We start from the raw sequence: 9,765 nt of genomic DNA, 5'->3' as shown, positions 1-9,765 counted from the left end.
CTGAGTATTCAAATCTGATGCCTACCACTACAATTTAACAGAAGCCCAGAGAACCACCTGTACATTGCAAAACCCAGACAGTATTAGAAAGACTCATGCAGACCTATGAGACAGACTTTTGGAGGCTGCCAATATCTGGAGACATGGGGGCTCTGGCTGAGAACCCAGGGCATTGCAGAAGAGCCCCAGGAGTGAGGAGGAGGGAGTACTGCCTTTACTGTACTTCCCAGACTTGCAAGAGTTGTTTTTATACTATAGATTTTTAAAAAATTTTTTATTAGTATTTTTAACAGGAACTTGATTGGCTTCAAAGAGTTTAGTTTGTCTACTTTCCAGGCAGTTAAAGTTTCCCATGGCCTGGCCTTACATTCACTGCAGTTGAAGTTGTTGTTTTGTTTTGCTTGAAGAAGCCACTGCTCTGTGAGGCTGCAGCAATAGCACATAAATATTTGTCTGCCTTAGTTTTTTGAGAATTCACCCAGTGCCTGTTTGGACAGTGAGCGCTCTATATGGCTGTCCTGATGAAGACATGATATCTGTGTGTTTTTCTGGAGTGAGGGAGGAAGATTAATAAAGAAGAAGCAGTAGAAGTCTTTTAGGGGTTAGCTCTCCAAGGACTAGTTAATTTTTCTTTTGACCTCTATAGTGCTTGGATAAATAAACGCTTTAGTTCTGGAGACTAGAAGGAGATTAGCATGTTCATTAGGCTCAAGCCAAGTTGTTTAGGCCATCCATTTCAGTTTTAGTGGTTTATGCATAGGACCATATGTTTGGGACAGACAGCTGTAAAGCCAGGGCAGCCTACATGGTGAAAAGCAGGGGTTCACATCCACTGTGTGTGTTGGAAAAGCTGCTAAGTCTGCATGACTTTTCAAGCACAGAATGAAGGATAGAAGCCAGGGGATTTGAACCCTGTCACAGCATGCTGCAGCCAAAGAGTTATAGCAGGAGGAAGATAGATGATGGTAGTGCAAAATTCTCTATAGAGTGGTGAGGATGGCTGCACAGGGCAACCATCCATCATCACTTTTGAATTGGTTTAATAGAATAATCCATAACATTTCTGCAGGGAAATATTGCAGTATTTAAAATTAGAGCTGTGGGAACTCAGTGGGGAAAAATCCGCCTGGCAAGAAACTTGTATTTGTTTTGGTTTTTTTTTTTTTTCTTTAAGAAATTGAAAATCTATTTCAACGTCGTGAAGCTGAGCACAGCCACAACAAAGCCCACAAAGAATTCAAATGCCAGAGAAAAATATCAAAACTAGTAGTTGCAGAGCCAAGCAGCGGGTCTTAATACTTTTGTCATCACTGCAGAAGGGATCATATGCAGTAGAAGGAATGCGGGCATTACAAGTCATGACCTTCAAGCTTGCTTGCCAGTTCAGGTTTTTCTAGCACAAATCTGGAACTAAGCGGAGAATGTGGAAGAGATTTTTGTTGCTGGTGAGTGAGTTTTTCAAAACAATTGCCCACTTCCACTGAGTTGTTGCTGTGTTGAACACTTTTCCATGACGAGACTTAATTTAATTATATCATTTAAACCATTCAATTCTATTAAACATTGAGTCTTTGCCAAATAAGGGTGCTGGTGCTGCATATTAAATAATTTGACAGTTCCAATATCAGAACTTCAAGGATTTCTGAGTTTTCAAAATCCATTCACAGATTTTGTAGCTATGGGACAAGGGATAATGGTTTTAAATTAAAAGAGGGTAGATTCAGACTAGATAGAATGAAGAAATTTTTTATGATGAGTGGTAAAACACTGGAACAGGTTGCCCAGAGAGGTGGTAGATGGCCCATCCCTGGAAACATTCAAGGTCAGGTTGGATGGGACTTTAAGCAACCTGATCTAGTTGAAGATGCCCCTGCTCATTGCAGGGGGATTGGACTAGATGACCTTTTAAGGTCATCTTCCAACCCAAACGATTCTGTGATTCTGTGATTTTCCAACCATGGGAGTCTAGCTGCAGAACCCAACTTATTTCATAAAGGCAAGCAGCAAAAAAAGCTCATTCTGTATTTTCTTTTTTAAAAGGGGTTAAAAAGACAGAAGAGGAACAGAGGTTTTGTTCAAAGTCACAAAAATAAGCAAGGATGGGAAGAATCACTAGCGGCATTTAAGTGTCCTGAATCCCACAGCCCAAGAAGGCTAAGGAGTGAGAGTACTGGAATGGGTTAGATATTTCTCAGAAAGGGGCAAGCGGTTTGTGGTGTGTACACTTGTAGTAATTCCAGCTGCAGAACAAGCAGAGGTATCAACCTTTGGTGTGCATCACACAACCTATATGAATTTACCTTCCGAGGTAAGAGAGCAATCTGAAAAATTTGTTTCCATGATACCCCTTCCCATTGGTTAAAAATTTGTTGGAATATTACAGAAAAACCCTCTAAGATCCTGAAGAGTCACATGAGCAAAAATGCTGTATTTATACAGCAGTGATTGGGTGCACCCTATTCAGGCAAAGCCCTGGCCATGGTAACTTAAGCATCTGTGGTTGTCAAACTGGCCTTTGAAACTCTTAGTACTACAGTTCACAATACAGCAAGTAGTCTCGTCAGTGAGACAGACAGAGTCATGCCCATTTTCCCCTGTGGCTGCGCATACTGGTTTACAGAATTACAGGAATGCCACCATTTGACATCTCTGTCTGTATGTTCGGATCTCTGCAGTGGCTTCAATGAAACCAGATTTTGCCTTCAAGACAATGATGTCCCACTGTGTGAAATAGGATGAAAGTTGAACTCTCACAGTCATAATATAGTCTGATACAGTTTCTGATCACCTCCAAACCAAGCATATCTAGGAAAATATTCTTAAACTGATATTCTCATTTAAAAATAAAAACCAATGGGAGCTGAGCACTGTGGTGAAATTTAATTTAGTTTTATAAAGAGGCATTATAAAGGCATATTTTAAAAGTGATAAATGGGGGGGGTTTGCATCTTCAGATGCCTTTAGATGAATGACACTTCAGATTTTTATGACTTTGTAAAACACAAAGTGTGAACCAGAAACTAAAGAAAGGCTTTCAGAAAAAACATTTCCATAACTATAGTCTCAAACATTTTTTTAAGACTTGATAGATCTTCATGTCACATAAATAAATACATGAAAGCCCAGAATAAGGTGGGTCACCATAAGCAGCTTGGATGTTGTGTTCTTATACACAATTCTCAGTGCTAGAGCTGAGCAGCATGTGCTCTGTGAATGCTGTTGTTTCCCCACTTTTGGTTGTTGATAAATGGCTCAACACGAACAACTCCTCAGAGATCCATCACTTAGCACCCATAAGCACTATAGAAAAAACAGAAAATAAAAAGTGGAAATTTACACACATTTATTTATAATGCTACATGTTAACATGCTCTAAATAATCGTCAAAATAATTTTTGGCAAATTGACTGTAGCTCAATATTCAATAAATATTTTTTTTGTCACAATTAAGTAGCATATTATGACATTCACAAGAGGTGGGATGAGTTTGCCAAAGAGACAGGCACTCCATTGCAGCCTTTCTTGGGCCATGCTTCCAAAGGGCGTTTCTGCTGGAGGAAGAGATTTGGCATTGTTTTGACAGATCCACACTAATGTAAAAAATCTGGCTCGTGGATCCACGGTGCTTGCTTGCTTAATGCCTAGTATGGCTTCCTAGCAGCAGATTAAAAATAGCAGAACTTGGCTTTATATATGGAAATACAAATTGCCATGATGGAGGGAAATCTTTCTGCGTTGGCGGTGTTATTTTGATAGATTCTTGTATTAGTGTTTTTTTTATCACAGCATGAACCTCAAAAAGGCGTTGGCCTTTTATTTTAAGAGGAGGAACTGAAATGTAAATGGTGATACCATCTAAAACTGCTGCAAGCTGTCTGTTAAGTGAAGGCCAAAACTGCATATGCAGGTTTCTAAAGTTAGACATATAAATTCTCATTTCTGTTTTGGTGTTTTCGTAAGCATACTCACATTCAAAGTGCTGAGAGCCTCCTGATCTCACTGAGATAAATGGAAGCTGCATCTCTGAAGATCAACTCTTACATGCCAAAATGCCTTTGTCCTGTCCTGGCTATTTGCAGATAGAAAACTAAGGTAGATGATCTCTTGGCAGTACTTGAAAATAAACTTATCTTGCTGACAGAAGCATTCAGCTGTGCTCATGTAATCTGTTGCCTGTGCCACGTATGTATGAATCCAGTAGGTAATGTTTTGAATCTAATTTTTTCGCACAGTATTGGGGCCTGGAACAAAATGGAGTTTACACTATTCTTGGAGAATAAATTATATTCCCTTTCATCCTCAGAGAATGTCTAGTGTAGTAAAAACCTTTATAAAATTTTTCTGACCTCTAGAACCAACTGACTGCTACCTAATGCAAAGATCATGAAATGATTTATTACAGATCTAGCCCCTTTATAACATGTTGACCTAATTAAAATTTATCAGCATCATCTTAGATGAAGGAGGCATAATGTTGCTATATTAATCATTGAGAATGTTGTTCAAATGCATTTCTATCAAATGAGGATAATAAAGAATGGCAGCAATACCCTGGGACTTCATGTTTGCTATTAAGCTCTGCAGAATAAAGGCTCAGGTAGTGAAAAGAGAAATCAAACCCTTCTCCTACCTTATAACATCCTAGCTTTAAAACAAGATGCATTTTTCTAGTTTAACAAGTCAGCAGTTCTGTTTCCACCTATAGAAAATTCTCGGGAATAAATATGCAAATATCCTGATTTCCACATTCATAAAAGCTCCCGGGCATAGAAAGTGGCTCTTTCTGCCATCAGTTTCCTGTTTTGTGGTCTACCACCAGCTAAATCACAGATACATTTTACCTCAACCCTCTGAATAAACATTCTCCGCATGCTTGGTGGGAAGAAGTGCCAAAGAGACAGCGTGAGACTGGTGTTTATGGGGCTGGGAGGCAGTGAAGAGACACATTCATAGCCAGTAAGGGGAATGTACAGTGCCCAACTTAGAGGAACGAGTTAAGAAGGGGATTCCTTGGTTTCCTGAGTATGTACCAGATCCAAATGGGCTCTATCAGGGGATTCAAGCAGATCTGACCACCTAACTGTCCCAAATTGCCTTCTAGGCAGTTCAAACAGTTCCCATTATCTCTATATGAAGCACCTTGGTATCCACATCCCTTCTCTACCCCACTGAAGGTTTGTTGGGGGAGTGCTGAATATTACTGGTTTTAAAACCTTCCAGTTATGTGTTTGATATCCCTTTAAAGCACTTTGATAAAGATGCACAGGAGGTATTTTGGGGTGGCAAAAGAAATTCATTCACTTCAAGCTAGAGCCTCCAAAGAAAATATGAACAGACTGATTTGGTATGTGTCTCCCAGGCAATATTCTGCATGGCTGAATCTGTAGAATCCAGCAGGCTTAACACAGTTGCAACAAATAACCACAAAAAAGACAAAGTATTTCCTTTGGTACATCTTTTTACAACATCCTTGTCCTCTATCATCTCACCACTGTCATACAAATGTTAGATTTTTTAAATAAAATGTAATAACATGCAAGACTTAATACTAGCTATGCCCATGCTGAGAAAATAGGCATTAAAACTAACCTTTGACTTTTTGAAAACAGTTCTTTGATTATATTTGAACAGCCTAATAAATTACTCTCTATCAGGCACTTACATTTTGGCTTGGAAACAATGACCTTGCAGACCACTCTACATAAATTAAGGCTTGAGAGTAGTTTTCAAACCCAGTCTTCTGCTGTGCCAAGTTTATACCTCTGATCAGGAGATAGTAATGCAGTCGTTCCAGGCAACCACAGGAGAATAGTGGAAAATCTCTGCTTGGTTCATGTCAGTATTAACAGATTGTACTACTAAGTAGAGCAGGATGTTTTGCAATTGAGTGGGTTGTTCCTGAGGTATATGTGAGTTGGGACAGATTCTAGGAACAGGAGAAGTATGAGAGGTGTAAGGAAAAACAATGAGCTGTGGGAAAGCATAAGGGATTCTTTAATGTATGCAATAGATGATACTACTTTTCTGTGTGTATTGTATGGTACAAAATACTTTAAGGAGGTTGCAGGCAGCAGACTGGAAGGTGTCTAAGCTAGGAGGCTCTCTTCCCAGCTGCTAGAGTATATTCATGTCTTCTGGGTGGGGAGGGGGACCCGTTATAGTCCAGAGTATAAGACATGTTGCCAACAGGGACCCTACAGTTTACAGCCTGAATACAGTACAAAACACCGTGAGTTCATTCTACAAATATGCAGGATAGAAACAAACTACACTCCAAAAGGATCACCTTCTGCTGTCTCCCCAGAGTAGAGTCTGGCCCCTTCAGTTCCTCAAACTGCTCTTCATTTCAGAACATAATTCCCTCACTCCCATGCAATCCATTGTAGAAGATCTAACCATGCAACTTTTTTTCAGGGAATGGTAAAACTTTGTTTTTCACAAATGGGTCCCAGTGCAGCAGAAATGTTCATGTCCTGTGTCTGCTCTTGTGTCCTGAAAGATTTCTGTGTTAAGGTATGCTTTAGTAAAGTGAAAAATGGCAGCAATAAAACTCATTAGATATGTTCCTACATGTCACAAAAACCTTTAAGAGAAGCATAGGCATTCTGCAGGTATCTCCATGTTGTTCCCAGAATACAACCCAAGGTATTAGTAGATAAAACAGTAAATATATACTCCTCATACCAGTTTTCAATTACAATCAGAAAACATGCATATTGATAGCATTCCCAATCATTCTGATTTGAGGTGTAACTCTCCGTGCTTAGTCTTTGCATCTCCTGGTTATATCTGCAGTGCATATCTGGTTATATCTGAGCTGTGAGGTCAAACTTGACAGTATGATGCAGAACACGGAAGACAGTATCAACTGGTCTGGGAGAATGTAGAGGACTATAATTCCCTATTTCCCATCACTGACCAGGAAAAGCAAAGCTAAGGTGTGTGGGTGATGTCAGGAGTGGATGACCAATGGTTTTAAATGCCATAGAGAAATCTCCTAAGTTGAAGCTGGGGTATGTTTCCTTTGCCTGTAGAAAAGAGCAACAAGAGCAGCTTTTGTGGTTAGCTCTTCCAGGTTCAAACTTATGAAAGGGAAGTTACAGCTAAGTAGATCACAGGGACTGTGGTGTCCATCCATTAGGTGGATTTGGGGTCTGGGAGTTTTTGTTGTAGTTACTGTTGTTTTTGCAATGCTCTATCGCTTCTGGCATGCTTTCAGAGCACATGGCTAGTTCTGAACCAACGGGAACAGGAAATGTATAAATTTTGGATACAATAGTTTAGACATGGTCTGCTTAGTGTTCGAAATCCTCTGTATAGTATGTCTTTCATCTTGCAGTGTAGGATGTTATTTTATATCACCTATCAAGACAGCACCTATCAGAATTATTTTAGTTTTGAAACTACTGTTATAAATTTAGAGGCTGCTAGGAACCTTTTTTTTTTTCTTTTTTTTTTTTTTTTTTTTTCAGAAGTAGCTATCCCCTAAGGGACAATTTGGAGAAGTTATCTGGAAGAAAACATGAGTGTGTTAGCATGCTTATCCAAAGGCACTGTCAGTTATCCACTTGGCAGTTATAATGAACAAAAAAAACCTGGAGGACAAGTTACCAAGTGCCAGGTCTTGCATAAAGTTGAATCTTGACAGTAGTTTCTTGTCTTTGGTTGAAATTATTATTTTTAAAGTGAATATTGAAGCTCATTTTTGCAACTAACTCAAAGAGAAACCTGACTAAAAGCAAAGGTTCAGATTTTGTTTTCATTAAGTAAGCAAACTAGTCACTGAGAGAAACACACAAACATGCTGTTTTCTAACAAATGAGTGAAAGTCTTGCTGTCTTAAGGATCTATTTTGTCATTTAAAATAAAAAAGGCAACTATGTAATCTATTATGTAGCCATTATAGTCACTGTACAGCTTATCCTGTCATGCTGCTGTCTTTACTGCTTTGTTAAAATCAATTCAGGAACACAAAGAAGCTGGGAGACCTGAGCCTGAGCAAATTGCATAACATTGGTGGAGTGGACAGGGAAAATGTTGAGAAGAATTCACAGCCACATAGCTGTCTCCTTTGTGGAAGTGCTTGCCCCTGCTTGGTCTGTTCATTCCACAGTTCACAAATTCTCTGGGATTGTTGCAGGACACAAAGCCCTTGTATAACTCTATTAATGGGTAGAGCAATATGGCATCTTTCCCTGGTTAGACAATGACCCATTCTGGCTCTCAGTGACCCCTCCTCACCTATTCACACTTTCATCACATCTCGGCTACTTTATAGGAGTTGTGATGCACTGCAGTAAGATTTTCCAGCTTCCGGTAGGAAGCTCCATCTAATCAAGAAAATTTGTAGATTGCCTTCTCAAAAACAGAGGTATGGACTGTAGGTTCTGTTTTATAATTGTGTTACTAGAAAAACACTTAACTGCTTCTTCTCAAGCAAAGGCATTTTTAATGAAGTCTATCAGCATCTTCTACCCTAACAAAATGAATGTGCTAACAATAAACATACAACAAATTATTACTGGTAAATAATAATTTGCAGCATTTAATCATCCTCAATGAAGAGTTTATTTCCAAATAAATCTAATGGGAATTTCCCATGCTGCAACATACGTCCATTTCCCATCCTTTCACCATGCACACCTGACAAGAGTCAGACTCAATCGTCTCATTAATGACTGTTTAGGTACCTGAAGACAGAAATTAGGTTAGCTCAGGCTGAACAAACCCAGCCTTTTCTCTCAACTTATGGGGTGCATTGGAAAGGTGTCTGCACAGATAATGAGGGGGCAGAGTCCCTGGGCACATGACACAATACACTAAAATATCTACCTAGGTGCAGCAAGAAGCTAATACAAATAATAATTCATGGTGGTAGTAGTTTATAGAACTCCAACTCTTTGCTTTTCACACACAAGTGATCACTGAGTTTGTCCATACAAGTAAGGATTTTTCTAATAAAGCAGATAAAGAGGATAAATACGAGCAAATAACGTTGATAGAAATGGCAGGTCAGTGACTGTGTATAAATTACCTATAATAGCAAACTGCCTCCAAGTGCTTTATGAAGTCACTCTCCATGCCAAAAAACAGCAAACGAGACTCTCCTGAAGCACAGGCTTCATCCAAGCAGCTATTACTGTGACTTCTCAAGACTTCCAACCCAATTTCTAGGGTGTTGACCATAATGACAACCATCTCAAAAGCATGATGGAGACTTTGGGAATAAGAAAACCTCAAAGAGACTCAATGGTGAGATTTTTTTCCATAGGAATTGAATTCATGGGTCACTTGTATCCAAGCAATGAAGAAATAAGTTTCTTACCTTAGGTTATGGGGAAGCATTCCTGTGTTGGGCTTGTTTACTTGGGCTTTGCATGTTGGAATGGATTTAGCCCTTAGATACTGAGTCACTGTAACAGATGTTCTTTTGATCCTGCACAATGAGAACTGCCAAAACAAAGAAAAGCTATCGGAAAACACTAGTACTGTTAACAATATACTTTTTGTGCCATAAATGATAGGAAAATCAAACAATGAAAAAATGTAAACACCTAGAATTTTGCCCAATATATTCTAAAGTTTCTCTTCAACGATTAAGAGATTTTACGCTTTTAGGGCAGAATAGGACATATTTCTTAAAGGACAAATGCTCGATCTATCAACCTGCTTTTAACATTTTATTTTGCATCCTTTTGAATGGTGGGACTTCTATGAAGACAGCTATGTTTTGAGAAACAGCAGACACTAAATAGTGGCTCTGAG

This window comes from Accipiter gentilis, chromosome Z, assembly GCF_929443795.1.
Source record: "Accipiter gentilis chromosome Z, bAccGen1.1, whole genome shotgun sequence".
NCBI lineage: Eukaryota > Metazoa > Chordata > Aves > Accipitriformes > Accipitridae > Astur > Astur gentilis.
This window is presented reverse-complemented; position numbering follows the sequence as displayed.